At 42.6% G+C, this 24,190-nt stretch overlaps 1 pseudogene; it reads left to right on the forward strand.

Moving 5' to 3' along the window:
* Positions 1–18,738: 18,738 nt before the first annotated feature.
* LOC100353767 (putative monooxygenase p33MONOX pseudogene) lies at positions 18,739–19,492 on the forward strand (annotated as a pseudogene).
* Positions 19,493–24,190: the final 4,698 nt, after the last annotated feature.

A 24,190-nucleotide genomic window follows, 5' to 3' on the forward strand; every position in this document is an offset into this window, starting at 1 on the left:
CCCTTGCAAACATCCAACTTAAAAATCCCTTATTTTGTCTGTGATGATATATTCTCCAGAAACATTTGTACAAAATTCTTCGAACAGCAAGCTCTCTTTGTTTGTGAATTTAAAATCTGACTTAATAAAGGTTTTCAGGTACATAGCATAATAGATAGCAAATACACCTTGCAGATTTGTTTAGCAGACTTGTTGTTTTCATAAGTGGTATAATAGTAACATTTAGCCCTGGAAGCACTTGCATTCCCACAGATCGTGAATTAATGGCATCTCCGGTGTAGTGTCTTATTCGGAGGGAGTGCTCGATAAATATGTGTTGTGTTGGATTGAACTTGCACCCGCTTTATTCTGCATCCATGTTAGAGCTCTAAGAGCTTGAGATAAGAGGTTAATGGGGCTGAGGAGGTAAAATGAGTTCACTTGTTTAATATCCAGGAACCTACAGGAAAGGATAGCAATTCCCCTGCCATGTGTTTTGTCGAGAGAAGGTGCGCTTTGATCGGCACTGATAAGACAATAGAACGAATCATGGGGCCTGTGTCACTTTTTTTCCAAACCCAGAGTAACATATATATTCATCTTGTCAGATTGCTATATAAATAGATGAGGTAAAACAACATGGCATTTGTTGTACTTCAATTACTTTCTTGTATAATGTCAAGAAGTAAAAGCTAACAAACCATAACTTTTCTTGACATTTCCTCCCTCAAGTGACCAATGATGGATTTGCCTTTAAAAAGCATTCATCATTTTAAAGAAGGGTAGAGACAGTAGATTTCTTTGTGTTATTTTTTTTCCCATTTTTTAAGCCGGTGATTAAATTGAAAAACCCAGCTTTCCTGCAGATGGGAACGAAACCTGGCTGATAAGATTACATGTTTCTAATCCTGGGGGATGTTTGAAGTCGTCCAAGTAGAGAGGGCATTTGCTGTCATAAATGGTCCAGAGATGGAACTGAATTCCCAGGGAGGCCAAGAGGCCACCCTCACCATCACAGCCCCCTCGCCCCCTGCCTCCAACCTACATTCCCATTAAACAGAGTACACTTCACCAAGCAAATCATTTTATGTGGCCCAGATCTGACAGCCCAGCACAATTGCTAAGAACACTGGCAATTTGAGTTGGAAGAACAGAGTTTCAAATATCATCTCTACCATTTAGCAGCTCTGTGACCTCGTTCATATGACTTAAGTTCTCTGAACCACTTACCTTGCCTGAAAACTAGAGACAATTTTAATTCAAGGAGTTAGGATACATTATATAATGTATTAAAAGTACTCACTAAGAGAGACAACTCAGAAAAAATAGAATGGGGCAGGCGCCCCACTTAATGATTGAGGTGCCATATTTTTTTTACATTTATTTATTTATTTATTTATTTGAAAGGCAGAGTTACAGAGAGAGGGAGGAAGAGAGAGAGAATCTTCCATCTGCTGTTTCACTTCCCAGATGGCTGCAACAGCCGGTAACCAGGAGCCAGGAGCTTCGTCTGGGTCTCCCGTGTGGGTGCAGAGACCCAAGCACTTGAGCCATCTTCCACTGCTTTCCCAGGCACATTTGTGAAGAGCTGGATCGGAAGTGGAGCAGCCAGAACTCAACCGGCGCCTGTATGGAATGTCAGTATTGCAAGCGGTGGCTTAACCTGCTACACCATAACACCAGCCCACGGTGCCAGTTAAGATGCCCACACCCCACACCAGGAAAAATGGATTTGATTCCCAGCCCCAACTTCTGACTCCAGCTTCCTGCTAATTCAGACCCTGGGAAGGAATAGTTATGGCACAAGTAATTGGGTTCCTGCCAGGATTGAGTTCCTGCCTCCCGCCTTCACCCCAAGCCCAGCCCCTGTCCTTGCAGGCATTTGGGGAATGAACCAGTGAATGGGAACTCTGTCTGCTTGCCTCTTTCAGTCTGTCTCTCAATCTCATAAATAAATAAGTAAATAATAAATAGAAGATACATGTTGGCAAACACACTGTAAGCTCCATGAAAACAGGAAAAATGTCTGGTCTACTCAACACATCTTTCCTCAAAGTGTAGCACAGAATTTGGTTCACAGACACTCAGTATTTGCTGAATAGATTAATGTACTCATACTACATACAATATCCTGTTTAACTGCTAGGGATCAGTATATCAAAATGATAATTACAAATACCATTTATTAAGCATCATTAGGCCTGGGAACCTATTATTTCATATGTATTAGATCACTTGATCATCACAACTACTGTACAATAGGGAATTTTATAGATGACGAAATTGAGGCACAGAGAAGTTAAATAACTCATCCAAGATTTTATAGCTAGTGAGCACTAGAGCAAAGATTGGAGCCCAGCCAGGAGGTAATTATCATTACTACCAGGTAGTAGTGTCAGTACTACCAGATAGTAATGATAATAGCTACTATTTATTGAATGCTTATCAAGTGAGAGACATCTCCAGGTTTTTCTTTTATTTAACATTCACAATGACCCTAAGAAGTAACCATAATTACTCTCATTTCCCAGGAAGGAAACTGAAGCATGAGTTGGTTAAATAAATTATCTAAGAGTTCGTAGTTAGCAAGTGGCCCAGTCGGGATTCAGACATGGATCTGATGACTTTGAACACTGTCATGCTTTTTTTTAAATTATTATTATTATTTTTTAAAGATTTGTTTATTTATTTGAAAGGCAGAGTTACAGAGAGGCAGAGGCAGAGAGGGAGAGAGGTCTCCCATCTGCTGGTTTACTCCCCAGATGGCTGCCGATCTAAAGCCAGGAGCCAAGAGCTTCTTCCAGGTCTCCCACACGGATGCAGGGGCCCAAGCACTTGAGCCATCTTCCGCTGCTTTCCCAGGCGATAGCAGAGAGCTGGATCAGAAGCGGAGCAGCTGGGACTCAAACAAGAGCCCATATAGGATGCTGGCACTGCAGGCGGCAGCCTTACCCACTATGCCACAGCGCCAGCTCCACAGTCATGCTTTTTGATCCCTTTGGCTAAGAACCAGTAATAGTCTGAAGATGGACTCTGAATTCCATTTTCAGATTTTCTGCTGTGTGGACTGTGCTAAAGATTGTCACTGGTTTGCCAATACCTATCCCAGCACACATAGTCTAGCACACAGCTAGACTACGTCTCCCAATCTCCCTGGCAGTTGGGTGTTTCCATGTGACTGAACACTAGCCAGTGAAATATGCAGGGAAATGATGGACCTGACTTCCAGCCGTGGTCCCTGGCCCCACCCTAATTCCTCCCTGCTTTTTCCCTTTCTCTGCTGAATACAGAAGAGTATGACCAGGCTTAGGACAAGAGTCAGCAAACCATGCCCAGAGCCAAGTCCAGCCTGACACCTCTTTTTGTAAATAATGTTTTATGGGAATATAGCCATGCCACATACTGGCTGTGTCTCCTTCATGACACAATGGCTACATTGTGTCAACGTGATAGAGAATATAATGCAGAGCCTAAAATGTTTACTATCTAGCACTTTCCTGAAAAAAAAAAAATCAGCCCTTCTGTAGGGAATGGCAGAGCCTATGTTCCTGAATGATCTGGTCGAGGGGAGCCACCCTCCCAACACGAACACCTACCCTAGACAGCTATTGAACAAGAAATACATTTCTGAGATAAGCCATTACAGTCCTGAATCTATTTGTCAGGGCAGCTATTCTACCATAACTTATTTATAGGACATTCTGGTTACGAAAAATAGTAACTTGCACACTCAGTAAGAATAACCTCTTTGATTTCCCAAAATGATCCGTGTACTATGCCGCCTCATTGCTTCTGCACATCGCCCATCCTTGCTGCCTGCCATCACACCTTGTGATAGAGCCACCTCCCCCTTCCTGAGAATATAACACAGTCACTCCCTTTGCCCCCCAGGAGAGACCCGCCAATGTCAGTATCCTACCTGGTATCCCAATTTATTGGTCTTTTTGTTTGTTTGCTTGCTTGCTTGTTTTTTTCAATTTGGGATTTCAGAATTCCAAAGAGAAACAGAACTATAGCTCTTATCCAATAATTCTGTCTGTGTTGAGAAGTAAGATGCAGGCAAGCATAGGAAAAAAAAAAAGAATTTTTTATTAGTATGTCCAAATCTAGAATGCAATAAAACACAGACCTTACCGAAAAGGAGAAAAAAATCCTTAGTAAAAGAAAGGAAAGCCAAGAGCAGATTACTTACTGCTACAGAATCCAATATTGTAAAGTCCTTTTTCTCTTTTCCTATGCCACATTTTTAACATCTCTGTGAGCTCAGTGTGCTGTGGCTATCAATCACAGGAAACTACTGACACTATGAAACTGCTTTTAAGATATACAGGATTTTCAAAGCCAAAGTTGTCTGAAGAATAAAAATCTTCAAAGATTGTATATTTTCAAAAATACCTGTTTGATACACCAAGCTGAGTAATGGCCGGCTGTCCCTACTCTGTAGCTGCCTGACAGAGGGAGTGCGTGAATATTGTTTTCTGAAGGACATTAAATATGGGAAACAAAAACTCTATGAAGAGTGCCTTCTGGGGCTGGCACTGTGGCAAACTGGGTAAAGCTGCTGCCTGCTGTGTCAGCATCCCATGTGGGTGCCAGTTCAAATCCTGGCTGTTCCACTTCCGATCCAGCTCTCTGCTATGGCCTGGAAAGAGAGAGATGGCCCAAGTGCTTGGGCCTCTGCACTGGCATGGGAGATCTGGAATAAGCTCCTGGCTTCGAATCTGCAGATAGCTAGCCATTGCAGCCAATTGGAAAGTGAACCAGCGGATGGAAGACTCTCTCTCTCTCTCTCTCTCTCTCTCTCTCTCTCTCTCCTCCCCCCACCTCTGCCTCTCTGTAACTCTTTCAAGTAAATAAATAAATCTATTTAAAAAAAAAAAAGAGGGCTTTCTATGGTCAGTGCTATGGTCTCAATGTTTGTGCCCCCCAAAAATCTGTATGTTGCAATCCTGACACCCAAGGTGGCACTGTGAGGAAGTGGGGACTTGGGAAGGTGGTTGGGTCATAAAGACAGCATTCTCCTGTGAGGGATCAATGTCCTAACAAGGAGATACCTCGGAGAGCTCACTCCCCTCTTCCACCACATAAAGAGAAGTCAGCCATCCGTAACCTGGAGGAGTGGCCACACAAGAACCCAATCATGCTGACACCTGGACCTTGGGTTTTCAGCCTCCAGAACTGGGAAAAATAAGTTCCTGTTGTCTGTAAGTCACCGGATCTGCAGCAGGTTTTGTTTGTTTTTTGACAGGCAGAGTTAGACAGTGAGAGAGAGAGACAGAGAGAAAGGTCTTCCTTCCGTTGGTTCACTCCCCAAATGGCCACCACAGCCGGCGCACTGCGCCATTCCAAAGCCAGGAGCCAGGTGCTTCCTCCTGGTCTCCCATGCGGGTGCAGGGCCCAAGCACTTGGGCCATCCTCCACTGCACTCCCGGGCCACAGCAGAGAGCTGGACTGGAAGAGGAGCAACCGGGACAGAATCTGTCGCCCCAACCAAGACTAGAACCTGGGGTGCCCGCGCCGCAGGTGGATGATTAGCCTAGTGAACCGCCACGCCAGCCAGCAGTTTGTGATAATAGCCCAAATGGAGTAGGATAGCCCCTTCCATCTGTGGTAGCAGAGTTCACCTTAATGAGCGCAATTAATCTGAGAGTAGACAGAGCCCTCCAAGTTCTCCCCTGCTGCTCAGAAAATATGAGTGTTTTTCAGCTGCACGTGACTTTGACTATATATCCAGATATGTGGACATGCAGCCAAGCCTACAGGTATGCACCAGAGACTGCAGGGATTTTCATGTTCTTCTAGGTGATCCAGGACAAACCTGAAGAAAGTGACTCTGCTCACCAAGGATCACTACCAGTATCAATCATTATTTTACTCAATAAATATTGAGTTACTTCCAGGGGCCAACCACATCCTGTACACTAAGAACATGATAGTGAATTAAACAGGCACTGTCAGCATAGCATAGCAGATTAAGCTGCCACTTGTAACGCTGGCATCCCGTACGGACACCGGTCCAACTTTGACTGCTCTACCTCAGATCCAGCTCCCCACAAATTTTGTCTGGGCAAGCAGTGGGAGATGGCCCAAGTGCAATCCATGTGGGAGACCCGGATGGAGTTCCCAGATCCTGGCTTTGGCCTGGCCCAGTCCAGGCTATAGCAGCCATTTGGGGAGTGAACCAGTGGGTAGATCTCTCTGTGTTTATCCCCTCTCTCTGTAAATCCGCTTTTCAAATAAATAAAATAAATCTTTTTAAAAAATAGAAAACTAAACTAAGTAAATTCCTTTCTCCATTCCAGTGGGGAATATAGGAAATTAGTTAATGTGTTATAGATATTGAACCACAGTGATGGTATACCAATATTAGGAATAAAAAGGAAACTATATATACAAATGTAGCAATAATCAAGCATTAATAAGAGTATACTCTAAACAGTAAGCCAATAAATTTAAAAATTTTGTTGAAATGGACAAACAGCTAGAAACATATATCTTCCTAAAAACAATACAGAGAGAAAAAATAAAACTGAACAGACCTATAAAAATTAAAGATCTTGAATAAGTAGTTAAAATACACCTGCAAAAAGAAAAGTGATAGATGGTGGTAGAAATGAATGCTACCCAACACTCAGGAACTCATAATCCTTCTCTTACATAAACTAACACTAACATTATGCTTCCTGTGTTATGGGCTATCTTCTAATTGCCAGTTCAAAAAAAAAAAAAAAATACTAGACCAGGAAAAGAAAGAAAAGGAGAAAACATCCCAGCACACTTCATTAGGCTCATGTAAATCTGACATGAAAACAAGACCAGGACTGCACAAGAAAGGAAAGGTATACATCAAGAAAGATAACTTAGGAACGTACAAAAATCCTAAACCTGAAACTAACAAACTAAATCCAGGAGTGAATAAAATATTTATTATTGTGACCAAGTAGGGCTTATCCCAGAAAAGCAAGTTTGATTTAATATCAGAAAGCCTATTAGGCACCTTTCTCTGAAGGGAGGAAGGAACCTCCACTGTGATACGGCCTTGACTAAACAAGTTCAGAGTCGGTGAACTCAAGGGGCTTCCATAGCCTAGACAGCTCATAGCAAGAGTCTCGGGTGATTGCTGACGTCATAAATAAGAGTGCCAATTGTTAAATCAACAACGGGAGTCACTGGGTACAGGCTCCCCATGTAGGATCTCTGTCCTTAATGTGTTCTACTATGAAACTTAAAAAACAGCACTAGTGGCCGGCGCCACGGCTCACTAGGCTAATCCTCCGCCTAGCGGCGCCGGCACACCAGGTTCTAGTCCCGGTCAGGGCGCCGGATTCTGTCCCGGTTACCCCTCTTCCAGGCCAGCCCTCTGCTGTGGCCAGGGAGTGCAGTGGAGGATGGCCCAGGTGCTTGGGCCCTGCACCCCATGGGAGACCAGGAAAAAGCACCTAGCTCCTGGCTCCTGCCATCAGATCAGCGCGGTGCGCCGGCCGCAGCGCGCCGGCCGCGGCGGCCATTGGAGGGTGAACCAACGGCAAAAGGAAGACCTTTCTCTCTGTCTCTCTCTCTCACTGTCCACTCTGCCTGTCAAAAATAAAAAATAAAAAAAATAAAATAAAATAAAAAAACAACAACACTAGTAGTCGAACAATACCCTATACCTTGTGCGGTTGTGTGAGTGCAGCCTGTTGAAATCCTTGCTTAGTATATACTAAGTTGATCTTCAGTATATGAAGGTAATTGAAAATGAAACTCGATGAAGGGCGGGATGGGAGAGGGAGTGGGAGAGGGGAGGGCCACAGGAGGGGAGGGAGGGAGGTTGGTGGGGGAGCCGCAACAATACAAAAGTTGCACTTTGTAAATTCACATTTATTAAATTAAAAAAAACTATATAACAAAAAAAGAACTTAATACTTTACCCTTTTAGTATTTTTTATGTTCTACTTAAAACTATTGGTTGAACTCTGTAATTAATACACAATTACTCTTAGGTGTTTAATTAATGCTATAACTAGTACTCAAATAGTATTTTACACTTTGTGTTTCTGTGTGGGTGCAAACTGTTGAAATCTTTACTTAATATATGCTAAATTGATCTTCTGTATATAAAGATAATTGAAAATTAATCTTGATGTGAATGGAAGGGAGAGGGAGCGGGAGAGGGGAGTGTTGTGGGTGGGAGGGAAGTTATGGGGTGGGGGGAAAGCTATTGTAATCCATAAGCTGTACTTTGGAAATTTATGTTCATTAAATAAAATAAAATATAAAAAAGAAAGCCTATTAGGATATTCCATCACAATAACAAACCAAACCATATAATAAATAATAATCTCAATAAATGTAGGTGAGAGAGAATTTTTTCACAAACTTGGAATAGAGAGGAAACTTCCTTAAATTGTTGAGGTATCATCAGAAACCTATAATAAACATCACATCTAGGGACCAGCAGGTTAAAGCCATGACCTGCAGCACCAACATCCCATGTGGGTACTAGTTCCAGTCCCAGCTGCTCCACTTCCAATCCAGCTCCCTGCTGATGGCCTGGGAAAACAATGGAGGATGACCCCAGTCCTTGGACCTCTGCACCCATGTGGCAGCCCCGGGAGAAGCTCCTGGCTCCTGGCTTCAGCCTGGCCCAACCCCAGCCAGCATGGCCATTTGGGGAGTGAACCAGCCGCTGGGAGATCTCCCTCTCTCTCTGTAACTCTTTCTTTCAAATAAATAAATATTTTTTTTTAAAAATCACATCTAAAGCTAAAACATTTAATACTGGTGGTCTCCTTAAAGGAAGAAACAAATATGCACATTACTCCTTTGTACTACAAGGAAAAAAATTAATATAAAGAACAAGAGAATAAGAGGACAAGCCACAGACTAGGAGAAAATATTTGCAGAAGGCATATCTGAGAAAGGCCTCTTTTCCAAAAGAAAGAAAGAACTTGCTATGGTCTAGATATAGTTTGGGTGTCCCCCATGGGTCCATGTGATTGGCAGCTTGGTCCCCAGGATGGCAGTACTCAGGGGTGCTGTGGAACCTTTAGGAGGTGGGGCCTAGTGAGAGGACTTAGGTCACTGTGGGCCCTGTTCTCAGCAGAGATATTTCCTGTGCAATCCCTGAGTTCTCATGAGAGGGTTGTTATATGGGGCCTGCTCTGTGGCATAGCAGGTAAAGCCACTGCCTGCAGTGCCGGCATCCCATATGGACACCAGTTCATGTCCCGGCTGCTCCACTTGCAATGCAGCTCTCTGCTATGGCCTAGGAAAGCAGTAGAAGATGGCCCAAGTCCTTGAGCCCCTGCACCCAAGTGGGAAGACCCAGAGGAAGCTCCTGACTCCTGGCTCCGGATTGGCTCAGCTCCGGCTATTGCAGCCAATTGGGGAGTGAAATAGCTGATGGAAGACTCTGTCTTCCTCCCTCCCTCCTTCCCTCCCTCTCTCTCTCTCTCTCTAACTCTGATTTTCAAAATCATTAGATTAATCTTTAAAAATAAAATTATCAACTGACTTAACAATGGGAAAAAGATCTGAAGAGTCATCTCACTAAAGAAGACACACAGCTGGAAATAAAGCATGTGGAAAGTTTTAACATCATAAATGATAAGGGCATTACAAATCAAAACAAGATCCCACCATACACCTACTAACATGGTCAAACTCGAAAGCACTGACAATGATACCAAGTACCACTGGGATGTGCAGCACTAGAAACCCTCACTCATTGCTGGTGGAAGCACTAAAGAGTGGAGCCACTCTGGGGGACAGTTGTGATTTCTTGCAAAACCAAACATAATTCTTACCATACAGCCCAGCCACCACACTCCTTAGTTTTTATCCAAATGAGCTGAAAACTTATAACATTTGTAGTATCTTTATAATTGCCAAAACTTAAAAGTAACCAAGATGTCTCTCAGGAGGTGAATGGATAAATAAACTGTAATACATCCGGACAAAGGAATGTTACTCTGTGCTAAAAGGAAGTGGGCTATGAATCCGTGATAAGGTTGCAGGAATCTTAACTGTATGTCACTCAATGAAAGTGGCCACACAACGGAAAGATTCCAATTCTGTGACTATATGCTGGGCACAAATCATTACAAATTTGCCCACACCCATAGGATGGACAACACCAGGAGTGGACAGTAATGAACTCTGTCGACTTTGGATGATAACTGTGTCTCAGTTTAAGTTCACTGACGGAAGCAAATGTCCCACATTGGTGAGGGAGGCTATGCAGGTGTGGAAGCCGGGGATATATGGGACTCCACTTTCTACTCACTGCTGTAGACCTACAACTGTTCTTTAGAAATCGAGTCTATTAGGCCGGCGCCGCGGCTCACTAGGCTAATCCTCCGCCTAGCGGCGCCTGCACACCGGGTTCTAGTCCCGGTCGGGGCGCCGGATTCTGTCCCGGTTGCTCCTCTTCCAGGCCAGCCCTCTGCTGTGGCCAGGGAGTGCAGTGGAGGATGGCCCAGGTGCTTGGGCCCTGCACCCCATGGGAGACCAGGAAAAGCACCTGGCTCCTGCCATCGGATCAGCGCGGTGCGCCAGCTGCAGCACGCCGACCGCGGCGGCCATTGGAGGGTGAACCAACGGCAAAGGAAGACCTTTCTCTCTGTCTCTCTCTCTCACTGTCCACTCTGCCTGTCAAAAAAAAAAAAAAAAAAGAAATTGAGTTTATTAAAATATTTAAGTATGAATGAGAATAAAAATCACACCTTGGGATGCCCACATCCCATATTGGAGTGCTGCTTTGTTTCCTGGCTACTACGCTTCTGTCCAGCATCCTGCTAATACATTCTGGGAGGCAGAAAATGATGGTTCGAGGGCTTGGGCCCCAGCCACCCACATAAGAGACCCAGATGGAGTTCTGGGCTCTCGGCTTCAGCCTGGCCCCATTCTGGCTGTTGTGGGTATTTGAGGAGAGAACCACTAGATAAAAGATCCCTGTTCCCTCTGTTCTCTCTCTCTTTCCTGCTCCCTCTCTCTCCTTCTCTGCCTTTCAATTCTATGAAAACAAATGCAAACAATTTTTTAAAACTGTCTTTATTCAGAATGTTATTATCAACATAGAGAAACCCAAGAGAGTATTTAAGTTATTAGAATTATAAAGGCGGTTCAATAAAGATATGTGATACAAGATCAATATCTGAAAGCAAGTAATGCTCCTATTATAAAACCCAAAAATATAATCAGTAAGTGGTTATTATCAAAAATATAGATGGCTGCCTATAAATCACTGGGAAAGCAATCCAATAGAAAAATAATCAAAGTACATGAAGAGGATTCAGAAGGAAACTCAAATGATCGAGTAATCAGGCAAATGAAAGTGAAAATGAAAGATTTCACAAGCCTCATAATGAAAAAAGGCTAATATCAAACATTGGCAATGATACAGGGAATTTTTTTCTAAGATTTATTTATTTATTTATTTATTTATTTGAAATTCAGAGTTACACAGAGAAGGAAAGGCAAAGAGAGAGAGAGAGAGAGAGGTCTTCCATCCACTGGTTCACTCCCTAACTGGTCGCAATGGCTGGAGCTACGCCGATCGGAAGCCAGGAGTCAAGAGCTTCTTCCAGGTCGCCCACGTGGGTGCAGGGGCCCAAGGGCTTGGGCCATCTTCTACTGCTTTCCCAGGCCATAGCAGAGAGCTGGAGAGGAAGTGGAGTATCCAGGACTCGAACCAGTGCCCACACCGGATGCCGGCACTGCAGGCGGCGGCTTTTCCAGCCCCAACCTTTATCATCTTGATCATAACTGTTACCTGGCATATCAGTCCCCTGTATGTCAACAAGGTGAAATGGACACCTGGCCTGTATTTTTCCAAAGAGAATGCCCTGTGTTTCCATCACTTTGATTATTAAAAGGTATCATACAGTGGGGTTAAATCCCTCTATAAATAATATGCGGGATATATTTTTTAAAGATTTCTTTATTTATTTGAAAGGCAGAGTTACAGAAAGCCAGAACAGAGACAGAAACAGAGAGAGAGGTCTTCCATCTGCTGGTTCACTCCCTAAATGGCCACAATGGCCGGAGCTGCACCGATCCGACGCCAGGAGCCAGGAGCTTCTTCCTGGTCTTCCCAAGTGTGTTCAGGGGTCCAAGGACTTGGGCCATCTGCTACTACTTTCCAGGCATAGCAGAGAGCTGGATCAGAAGTGGAGCAGCCGGGACTCAAACTGGCACTCATATGGGATGCCAGCCCTACAGGCGGCGGTTTTAACCTCTATGCCACCAGGATGGACCCTATGTGGGACTCTTCAGGCCTCTTCCTAGAGCCTCTCCCTTTTCTACAAGACTCTTCCATGAAGTTACCTAATATAGCAACCAATTTTGTGATGCAAACAGGTGCTCCTCTGGTAAAATTGGTTTGTTTGCATATTAATACAGGTCACGTTCAATGTCAACAGGTTGCATCACTGAACTGTTTATTAAAATACACCGAATTCTTGGATTGTTGTTTCTTTTAAGTAACACTGATGCTCTGGCCCCACTACAGAGATTTTGCTCCAGTTGGTCTGATCGGGATACCCAGGAGCTGGGATGTTTACATTTTTAAAAGCTTTGACTAGGGGCGGGCACTATGATGTGTGGGTAAAATCTTCGCCTTCAACACCAGCACCCCATGTAGGGACCAGTTTGAGTCCTGACTGCTCCACTTCCAATCCAGCTCCCTGATGCTACTACGCCTGGAAAAGTAGCAGAAGATGGCCCAAGTGCTTGGGCCCCTGCACCCACTTGGGAGACCAGGAAGAAGCTCCAGGCTCTCTGGCCCAGCCCCAGCGGTTGCTGCCGTTTGGGGAGTGAAACAGCGGATGGAAGACTGGCTCTCTCCCCCCATCCCCACCCGTCTCTCCTCCTCTATAACTCTGCCTTTCAAATAGGATAAAAAATAAATAAATCTTAAAAAAAAAAAATAAAGCCTTGACTGCCCACCGAGTTTAAGAGCCCCCTCCCTGGATTGTAGGGCCTTGGAAGTAGATTTTCTGAAACACCGTGTTTAGGAAAGGGTGTGGGAGGCCTGGGCAGGCACAAAGACTCGTGAACTCTTGGGCCTTTTCCCCAGCCATAGGCAGCCTTGTCATCTGGCTTAACAGAGTCAGCCTAGCCTGGTACCAAACATGAATTTGACACTTTCAAAGAAATGCCCTATATTTAACAGAAAAAATGCTACTGAATACTGTTCAACCTATGATCTAAGAATTCCCTTGAAGGACTTCACAGACCATCAGCTTTTACATAGTAAAATAATGAGAGGTTATTTATCACAAAGATCAATTTTGCAACTTTTGACTCTAACGGATTTGGGAAATTCATAACCCTGAGGGTCATTAGGGTAGCCTCTGACAAACAAGGCCCATAAAGAACTGAAATCCTACTTGGGAAAAGCAGAGTTGCGCTTCTGGGAAATTGAGCCTGCCTGGAAGAAGTCCATCTTCCTGTCCTGCAACGGAATGCCAAGTTGTTTACATTTAAAAACGATGACACAGATGTTCATTTATTGAAACAGAAAGATCTTAATGATATCCTAAGTGAAAAAAAAACACATTACAATTGTATGTACCCTATGATCTCATTTTGAAGAATATTTTTATTGATTAATATTTGTATAGTCATCAAAAATTTAACAGTAGTGATCTCTGGTGAATATTCAGGAATATTATTTTTGTTTGTTTGTTTTTTACTACAATGATCAACCATGTAATATCTTTTCAAAGGTAGTTCTCAGAAACAGGTAAATCAAAATTTTCATATAGATAAAAAATGAACACATATTAAATATTTTATACATATTTATTTATATATTAATATATATACAGACAGATTGCCCATCCACTAATTCACCCCTCAGATACTCTCAATGGCTGGAACTGAACCAGAGCCAGAACTGGAGCCAGGAGCCTGGAGCCTGGAATGCAACCACCCAGGCACTCTGATATGGGATGTGGGAATCCCAAGTAGCATCGTAACCACTGTATCAGCCACCAACCAGGCTCAGAGGTTTTCCCTTACCAAAACCAGTTACATAGTCATTCGTTATCATCCTCAAGTATTTTGTACCCAATGTGCCCTATATTTTTAAGTTTCTGGTTTCTAACTGACATATAATATCTTTGCTTATTCATAGGGTACAGTATTATCATTTCATACATCGATAAAATGTATAGTGAGCAAATCAGTGTAATTAGTATTTGTATCTGTTCAAATATTATCAATGCTTTGTGTTAGGAACCTTCAAACTCTTTGAAGAGTGTAATTAATTTTTTAAAAGATTTATTTATTTATTTGATAGGCAGAGTTACAGAGAGGCAAAGGCAGAGAGAAAGAGGGAGATCTTCCATCCGCTGAATCACTCACCAGATGGCCACAACGTCCGGAGCTGTGCTGATCCGAAGCCAGGAGCCAGGAGCTTCTTCCAGGTCTCCTACGCAGGTGCAGGGACCCAAGGACTTGGGCCATCTTCTAGGGATTTTCCAAGATATAGCAGAGAGCTGGATCAGAAGTAGAGCAGCCGGGACTCGAACCGGCGCCCATATGGGATGCTGGCATGGCAGGCGGTGGCTTTACCCGCTACGCTACAGCTCCAGCCCCAAGTGTGTAATTAATTGTTGCAGACTCTATTTAATCTGCTCTGCTACAGACCATTTCTCCCCTAACTGTGTGAAGTCACCCATCAGCTACCCTTACTCTATCTCCCTCCCTTCTTCCTCTCCTGGCCTCAAGACATCTTTTATCTGCTCTGCGCTTTCCTGTGATCAACTTTTTTGCTACCACTAGTGAGTGAGAATATGCACTACTCATCTTTTTGTGCCTAGACTATTTCACTTAACATAATGTTGCCGCAAACAAAAGGATGTCACCTTTTTACCAGTTGAATACTATTCCATACTCACGTGTGTGTGTGTGTGTGTGTGTGTGTGTGTGTATCTCCCCTTCTTAATCTATTCATCATTTGATAGATATCTTTGTTTATTCCAAGTCATGGCTAGTGAATCGTACTGCAATAAAAATGCAAGTGCAAGTATTTATTTGATATAATGATTTCATTTCTTTTGGATGTACATCCAATAGTGGAATTGTTAAGTCATAGGGTAATTGTATTTTCAGGGATTTTTTTTTAGGAATCTCCACATTGTTTTCCAAATGGCTATATTAAAATGTATCCACACCAAAAAAAAAAAAAATAAGAGTTCTATCTTAGCATCCTCAGGAGCATTCGTTTCGGGTTGTTTTATGTTTGTTTCTTTGTTGTGTTGATGGGGGGGGGGCAGATCTTTCAAAACAGCTGCTCTAACTGGGATGGGATGATATCTATCTCCTTGTGATTTTGACTTGTAGTTCCCTGATGATTAGTGGTACTAAACCTTTTTAATGTAGTTAAAGTAGTTAATATAGTCATCTGTATATCTAATTTTGAAAAATGTCTATTTAGGCCATTTTCCTATTTCTTTAATTTTTGACAGAGTGGACAGTGAGAGAGAGAGAGAAAGGTCTTCCTTTTCCATTGGCTCATCCCTCAATAGCTGCTGCAGCCGGCGCGCTACAGCCGGCGCACCGCACTGATCCGAAGCCAGGAGCCAGGTGCTTCTCCTGGTCTCCCATGGGGTGCAGGGCCCAAGCACTTGGGCCATCTACCACTGCACTCCCTGGCCACAGCAGAGAGCTGGACTGGAAGAGGGGCAACCAGGACAGAATCCGGTGCCCTGACCAGGACTAGAACCCGGGGTGCCAGCACCGCAGGCGGAGGATTAGCCTAGTGAGCCGCGGTGCTGGCCAATTTTCCTATTTTTAAATCGAATTATTTCAGTTTTTTCTATTGAATTGCTTCAGTTTCTTATATCTTCTGGATACTAACCCCTTTGTAGGAAAAATAATTTCCAATATTTTCTCCCATTCCATAGGTTGTCTTGTCACTCTTGACTGTTTCCTTTGCCATTCTGAAGAAGCTTCTTAATTTGATATAACTTCATTTTTAATTTTCACCTTAGTTGCCTGTGATTTGGGAATCTTATAAAAAAATCTTTGCCTATACAAATATCTTGAACTGTTTTTGTTATATCTCCTTCTAGCAGCTTCATAATTTCAAGTCTTACATGTAAGTCCTTGATCAATTCTTACTTGAGTTTTCCATATGGTGAGAGGTAGGGATCTAGTTTCATTCTTCTGCATATAAATATTCACATTTCTCAGGACTATTTATGGAAGAGACTATCCTTTCTCCAATACATGCTCTTGGCAAGCTTATTAAAAATCGGTGGGCACAGGTGAGCACTGTGGCTCAGCTTTGTAGGCCACCTCTTGCAGCACCAGCATCCATATCAGAGTTTGAGTCCCAGCTGCTCTTCTGATCCAGCTCCCTGCTAATGCACCTGAGAAGTCAGCAGACGATGGCCCGAGTACCTGAGTCCCAAGCACCTGTGTGGGAGACCCAGCTGGAGCTCCTGGATCCTGCCTTTATCTTAGCCCAGCCCCAACCATTGTAACCATTTGGGGGATGAACTAACAGATGGAATTTCTCTCTTCTCTCTCTCTCTGTCTCTCCCTCTCTCTTTCTCTATCATTTTCTCTTTCAAATAAATAAATGAATCTTTTTTTTACAGTCGGCCATAAATATGTGGATGAATTTCTGGATTCTCTCTTCTGTTCTGTTGATCTATGTGTTTTTATTCCAGTGCCATTCTGTTTTGTTTACTATAGCTTTATAGCTTGTTTTGAAGTCAAGTATTATATATAATGTCTTCAGCTTTGTTCTTTTTGCTCAGCTTTTTTCTTTTGTTCACTGGCTATTTTGTTTACTGTGTGGGTCCATATGAATTTTGCCACTGTGCTTTCTGATTCTGTGAAGAATGTCACTGGTATTTCAATAAGGATTGAATTGAATCTATAGATTACTTAGAGTACTACAGATTTTTTTAAAAGCTTATTTGTTTGTTTGATAGAGTAACAGAGAGACAAAGACACAGGGAGAGAGATCTTCCATCCGCTGATTCACTCTCCCTAAATGTCTGCAACAGCCAGGGCTGCACCAGGGTGAAGCTTGGAGCCAGGAACTCCTTCAGGATCTCCCACAGGAGTGGCTGGGGCCCATGTACTTGGGCCATCTTCCACTGCCTTCCTAGGCATACAAGCTGGAGGCTGGATGGGAAGCAGGGCAGCCGGGAATCAAATCAGCACTCCAACATGGGATGCCGGCATCACAAATAGTGGTTCAGCTCTGTGCCACACCACCAGCCCCAGAATGAACATTTTAATTTTTTTTAAAGATTTTATTTATTTATTTGGTAGGTAGAGTTACAGACAGTGAGAGGGAGAGACAGAGAGAGAGGTCTTCCATCTGCTGGTTCACTCCCCAAATGGCTGCAATGGCCGGAGCTGTGCCGATCCAAAGCCAGGAGCCAGGAGCCTCCTCCAGATCTCCCACGTGAGTGCAGGGCCCAAGCACTTGGGCCATCCTCCACGGCTTTCCCAGGCCATAGCAGAGAGCTGGATGGGAAGAGGAGCAGCTGGGACTAGAACCAGCACCCATATGGGATGTGGCGCCGCAGGCAGAGGATTAACCTACTGTGCCACAGCACCGGGCCCCCCAGAATGAACATTTTAACCACATTGTTCTTCTAATCCATGATCAGAGATGCCTCCATTTTTTCTGTTTCTGCTACATTTCTTTCATCAATGTTTTATAACTTGTTGTGAAGATCTTTCAGTTCTTGGTTAACTTTATGCCTACATATTTGTGTATGCATGGATTTTGTGAATAAGATTACTTTTCTTATTTCTTTTTTTTGGCGAGTACATTATTGATGTATAAAAATGCTACTGTTGGATCCAGCACTGTGGCATAACATGTTAAACTGCCACCTACAAAGCCAGCATCCCACAGGGGCCCCAGTTAAGTCCCAGCTGCTCCACTTCCAACCTAGCTCTCTGCTATGGCCTGGGAAAGCAGTAGAAGATGGACCAAGAACTTGGGCCCTTGCACCCAAATGGGAGACCTGGAAGAAGCTCCTGTCTCCTGGGTTCCAATCACCCAGCTCCAGCCATTGCAGCCATGTGGGGAGTAAACCAGCAAATGGAAGATCTCTCTCTGCCTCTACCTCTGCCTCTTGGTAACTCTGCCTTTCAACTAAATAAATAAATCTTTTTTTTTTTTTGACAGGCAGAGTTACAGACAGTGAGAGAGAGAGAGAGAGACAGAGAGAAAGGTCTTCCTTCCATGGTTCACCTCCCAAATGGCCACTTCGGCTGGCACGCTGCGCCAATCCAAAGCCAGGAGTCAGGTGCTTCCTCCTGGTCTCCCATGCAGGTGCAGGGCCCAAGCACTTGGGCCATCCTCCACTGCACTCCCGGGCCACAACAGAGAGCTGCACTGGAAGAGGAGCAACCGGGACAGAATCCGGCGCCCCAACCGGGACTAGAACCTGGTGTGCCGGCGCCACAGGCGGAGGATTAGCCTAGTGAGCCGCAGCACCTGCCTAAATAAATCTTTTTTTATTTATTTATATTACTCATAATGAGGCAACCAGAGAGATGGTATAACAAAAAAAAGTTTAAAAAAACACACATTTATATTTAAAAGTGAGGAAAAATGAACACATGGAAACAAAATCTTTTTTTCATAAGTGCAGAAGGAAATCAATTAAACCTACTGACCAGAACAGAATGTTCATGTCTACAATTACTTACTATATTAAAAACTGTATAATAGAGACAAAACAATGAAAGGTTAAAATCTAAATAGAAAAGTCTCTGGACTCTAGTCTTTCAATGGCTTTGAGACAATCAGAAGTGCCTTCTCTTGAGCCTGAAGAACTATTAGGCAATACCTCCCTGCCACTCATGCTATCCCTTTGGAAACTGAGCTATGATGATACCATCAAAGACCCAACAACAATGACTCCTCCTCCATCAGACATGGGCAGATTCCCTGGGAGCTGGTGATTCCCGGGCGTAAGTCTTAGCACCTCATCAGGGTGGAAGAAAGAGAAGCCAAAGTCCCCTCCATCTCTATGGCCTTGCCCTCGGACTCTGACAGTATGAACAAGGTCCCAGTGGTGAAGGCTAAAGTTATCCATGTCATCACGAATTCTCAAATCAAAAAACAGACCCAGGGAGTATTCAGTATTTTGAATGTCAAACGGGGTAAGAGGTGCTGGCTACCCATCCAACAAAGACTTGACCATCAAAGAGACGAAGTGTCTTCAGGCAGCAGAAGCACTCCAAAAACTAAAGCTTTAGGGAGTAGGCTATGACAAAAGAAGAGAGGCAGATCAGCCCAGCCCACCTTCCCCCAAAGCAGAAACCCAGACACAGGTTTACTTCTGCCTTTCCTGGCCCAAATCCTACCCACATGGATTCTAGAAATGGAGCTAAGGACAGAAACTCCTTCGATAAAAGAAGCCTCATTGAACAAGATTCTTGCAAAAAGATGATCAGAAAGTCTTGCCACCCACACTACAGAAGAGCCTTGGAAGCCCTTTCCAATAGCACTGATCTATGCCCAGGCCACTCAACTGGCTGAAGGTCGAGGAATCTTCAAGGCACCCAAGATGGATATCCCAGTGTCAGACGAGAAGAAACAACCATAATTTCAAAACCTGTGACCTGAGTCTACTCATGCCCATTAGCTTCTTGAGCTCTCTCCATCCCAGAGACTGGAGAGAGGGCACCTTGTGCATCGTTCCCCTTTTACCTTAGTTCTGACACAGGAAAGATATATTAAAGCTCTTAGTCTGTGGCTAGAGCTGGAGACAAGATTGGTTTTGAGAAGCACTAGTGCAAAGCGTATCTTTGTTGTATTGAAGCCATTTTGTACTTAATTTAAAGTTAGTCTAAGTTAGCTCAATGGTTATACAGGGGCAGCTCATTATCTATCTTGGTTTCCTATACGCTAGACCAAGAATTCTCATCACTGCTTAGTAGGTAAATATTATCTGCAGTGCTCCAAAACCCAAGCTTCTTCATTCTTTTGCCACTATCAACATGAGCATTGGCAAATCATGGAGTTGAAGTCCTCATTACTAGTTTAGACAATCTTGGCCTTCCTGACTATGCTGGTATGTGTTCCAGACTTGTCAGTTAAGGAGACCTAAGATCTGTTTGAGATCTGGGTACATTTAAAAGCCAGACTTGGCAGAGACTCCTCTTCTAATGCTGCAAATGAAATCTCCTTGCTTTTTGGCAGACTTAATGCACCACTTTGTCCTGCAGCCAGTTCTTAATGTGCTGCCTCTTGGGCCAGTGTTGTTGGAGGAGTGCTTCTCTTCTGTGTGTCACAAAACAAACCCTAGTCTTGGGTGTCCTTTGTTCCCCTTTTAAATAAGATTAGTTTAATGACAATTTTATTGAGACTATCTAAGGGGAAAAATCAACTGATTGGGTATAGATTAATGGATGCTAACCATTTTTACAGTAAAGATATTAACTACAGTTACATTACAATCCTTAAGATTCATATGAAACTATTGCCATCCTATTTTGATTTATTTTTAAAAAATAGAATTTATTTATTTGAGAGGCAGAGCTACAAACAGAGAGAGGTAGAGACAGAGAGAGAGAAAGGTCTTCCATCTGCTGGTTCCCTCCCCAGATGGCTGTAGCAGTGGAAGCCGGGCCAATCAGAAGTCAGGAGCCAGGAGCTTCTTCCGAGTCTCCCACATGGGTATAGGGACTCAAGCACTTGGGCCATCCTCTGCTGCTTTCCCATGCCATTAGCAGTGCCCATATGGATGTCAGTGCCACAGGCAGAGGCTTAACCTATTATGCCACAGCAGCCCCTGATTCCTTTATTCAAGTCAGGGCCTAAAACTTTGGGGAGGGTGGGGGAGAAAGAACAATTTGCGATTTTTCTGTTTGAAAGCATTTTTCACAAAAATGAGACTCATATCTTTATGCAACACATAACTGATAAGGAAAGGAAATAGGGAATTGCCTTTTTATTTCTTCTCTGTTTGTATATGTGTGTTCAGCCACTATCATGAGCACATTCTTAAACACCTGCTGGTTTTTGTTTAAGATAGGATCTTGTCTACATAAGAAGCTGCCAATTCCATAGGGAGGCCCTGAAGGGTAAAATTCTAGGAACCATTAATTTATTTAGCCCACTGTTATGGTCTATCGTTTTGACAATAAAAATCCTTACTATTTTCCCAAAAATAAAGAAAATATAGCTATACATAGTGAGATTTGATTCTGGCAAAATGGCCAACTGGTGAGAACCCTTAAACCAGCCACTATTTCACCTACTAATGTCCACATTGAGGCACTTTACTCAGAACACCGTGGGTATTCCGGGAAGAAACTCTTGGTGTTAATTTTAGAGAACCATAAACAGACTAATGTCCTATACAAGACGATGTTCAGCTACACTTCCCAAAACTCCCATGTATTCATCACAACCCAAATCCTTCTCGGATGAAACTAGACCATCTCCATTGACATGACTGAACAAGAAGGGAAGAACTATTAGGCATCTTTCAAAGGTGTCTTTCAAACCCAGTGGTAGCTGGATTTCGTCCTGGAAAAGATACCATTCAGACAAACTGGCTGAAACTGTGCAAAGCTAAAACAAAATACTTGCTAAAAATGAAAGAGGTATGGACATCATCAAGACGACAGACTAGGAAGTTCCAGACAGACTTCATTCCCCACGGAAATGCAACATAAACAGTAGGCTGAAACACCTTTCCAGAAGCTCTGCACACCAGTCAAAGACATACAGCATCAAATGCTTCATCAAGGAGAAGCAAGGTTGAAAATGGTACAAAATCTGGTGGCATTTTTACTTGCTGTTATTCCACCTCTTAACACAACAAAGTCTAGGACCAGGTGGCTTCGCTGGTGAATTTCACCAAATATTTTAAAAAGAATTACCATGAATCCTCATCAAAGTCTTCCAAAAAATTAAGAGAAACACTTCCCAGTCCCTTTTCTGAGGCAGCATTATTCTGCTACCAAAGCCAGGCTGAAAAACAAAACAAAACCAAAAAACAATATCCCTTATGAATACTGATGCAAAAAATCTTCAATAAAATACTAAAAAGCCAATTCAACAGCATATTAAAAGGATTAAACATAACCAAGTAAGGTTTTTTCCATAATACAAAATTACCCCAAAATATGAAAATCAATCAATATGATATACCACATTAACAAATTAATAAAAAAAGATCTCCTGAATTATGGCAGAAAAATATTCAACATACTTTCATGATAAAACACTTAACAAACTACAATAGAAGGAAACTTCCTCAATGTAATAAAGCCCATATATGACAAACTCACAGCCAACAGCATAGTCACTGATACAAAACTAAGGACTGAGGTAGGCATTTGGCACAGTGGTTAAGATGCCACTTAGGATCCCACAGTCCATGTCTGAGTGGATTCAGGTCCCCAGCTCACTTCTGATTCCAGCGTCCTACCAATGTGCACCCTGGGAGGAAGCAGATAATGGCTTAAGTACTTGGGTCCCTGCCATTCACGTGGGAGACTCAGACTGAGTTTCAGACTCCTTCCAAATGAATTGAATAAGTAATTTTATCCAATGTTTCTATATGCCAACAATGAACAATCCAAAAGGGAACTGATAAAGCAATCCTATTTATAATAGCAGCAAAAAGAATAAAATATTTAGTAATAAGCTTAACCAAGAAAATAAAGCAAAAACGTACACTGAAAAGAACAAAATATTGCCAAAACAAATTAAAGAAAGCACAGACAAATATGAAGAAATTCATGTTCTTGAATTAGAAAACTTAATATTATGATGTCAATATACTGGCCTGCGCATCCACAGATTCAATTCAGTCCCTATCAAAATTCTCGTGACATTTTTTTCAAACAGAAAATTCCATCCTAAACTTCATATGAAACCTCAGGGTACCCCCAAAGAGCCAAAACAATATTGAAATAAAGACCAAAGTTCAAAGTTTCATGCTTCCTGATTTAAAAATTTACTGAAAAGCCACAGTAGAATTAATGCTATAACTAGTACTCAAACAGTATTTTACACTTTGTGTTTCTGTGTGGGTGCAAACTGTTGAAATGTTTACTTAATATATACTAAATTGATCTTCTGTATATAAAGATAATTGAAAATGAATCTTGATGTGAATGGAATGGGAGAGGGAGCGGGAGATGGGAGGGGTGTGAGTGGGAGGGAAATTATGGGGGGGGAGCCATTGTAATCCAAAAGCTGTGCTTTGGAAATTTATATTTATTAAATAAAAGTTTAAAAAAAGAAAAGCCACAGTAATCAAAATACTATGGTACTAGCATAAAAACAGATATATACTCCAATGAAAGTGAATATAAAGTCCAGAAGTAAACTCTTACATATTTGCTCAAATGATTTTTTGCAAGGGTGTTAAGATTATTAAATGAGGAAATGACAATGGGCAAAATAATAATAATAATAATAAGGCTAGATACTTACCTGTCAAAAGTTAACTCAAAATGGATCCGAAACCTAAACATTAAGCACAAAAACTATAAAATATTAGAAGGAAAAGGGAAAAAAATCTTATGTTGACAAGAGTTTCTTGGATATAACACTAAAACAAAAAAAGAAAATCCAGATGAGCTGAACTTCATTGAAATAAAAAACTTTGTCTACCAAAGAGCACTATCAACAAGTGAATAAACAACCCACAGAATGGGAGAAAATATTTGCAAATCATTTATCTGATAAGGGATTGACTTCTGGAATATAGAAAGAACTCCTACATCTCAACAATAAAAAATAACTCAATTAAAAATGACCAGGGTTGGGCACTGTGTCATAGCTGACACTTGGGCTGCCCACATCCCATGTAAGAGTGGCCGGTTTGAGTCCAGGCTACCCCACCCTTCTGATCCAGCCTCCTGATAATATCCTAAGAGGCAGCAGATGATGGCAAGTACTTAGCTTCCAGCCACGCACATGCGAGACCTGAAGTTCCTAGCTCCTGGAATCAGCTTAGCCTAACTCTGGCTGTTGTGCGCATTCGTGAAGTAAAGCAGCAGATGAGTCTCTCTCTCTCTCTCTTTCTCTCTCTCTCTCCCTCTCTCTCTCCCCCTCTCTCTTTCTCAACCTCCCTCCCACCATCCCTCCCTCTCCATGTCACTCCGCCTTTCAAATAAATCAATAAATATCTTTTCAAAAAATGGTCAGAGTACTCAAATAGACAATTCTCCAGAAAACATATCTAAATGCCTAAGAAGCACATAAAAAGACATT

The sequence above is a fragment of the Oryctolagus cuniculus genome, chromosome 18, assembly GCF_964237555.1.
Source record: "Oryctolagus cuniculus chromosome 18, mOryCun1.1, whole genome shotgun sequence".
NCBI classification, from domain to species: domain Eukaryota; kingdom Metazoa; phylum Chordata; class Mammalia; order Lagomorpha; family Leporidae; genus Oryctolagus; species Oryctolagus cuniculus.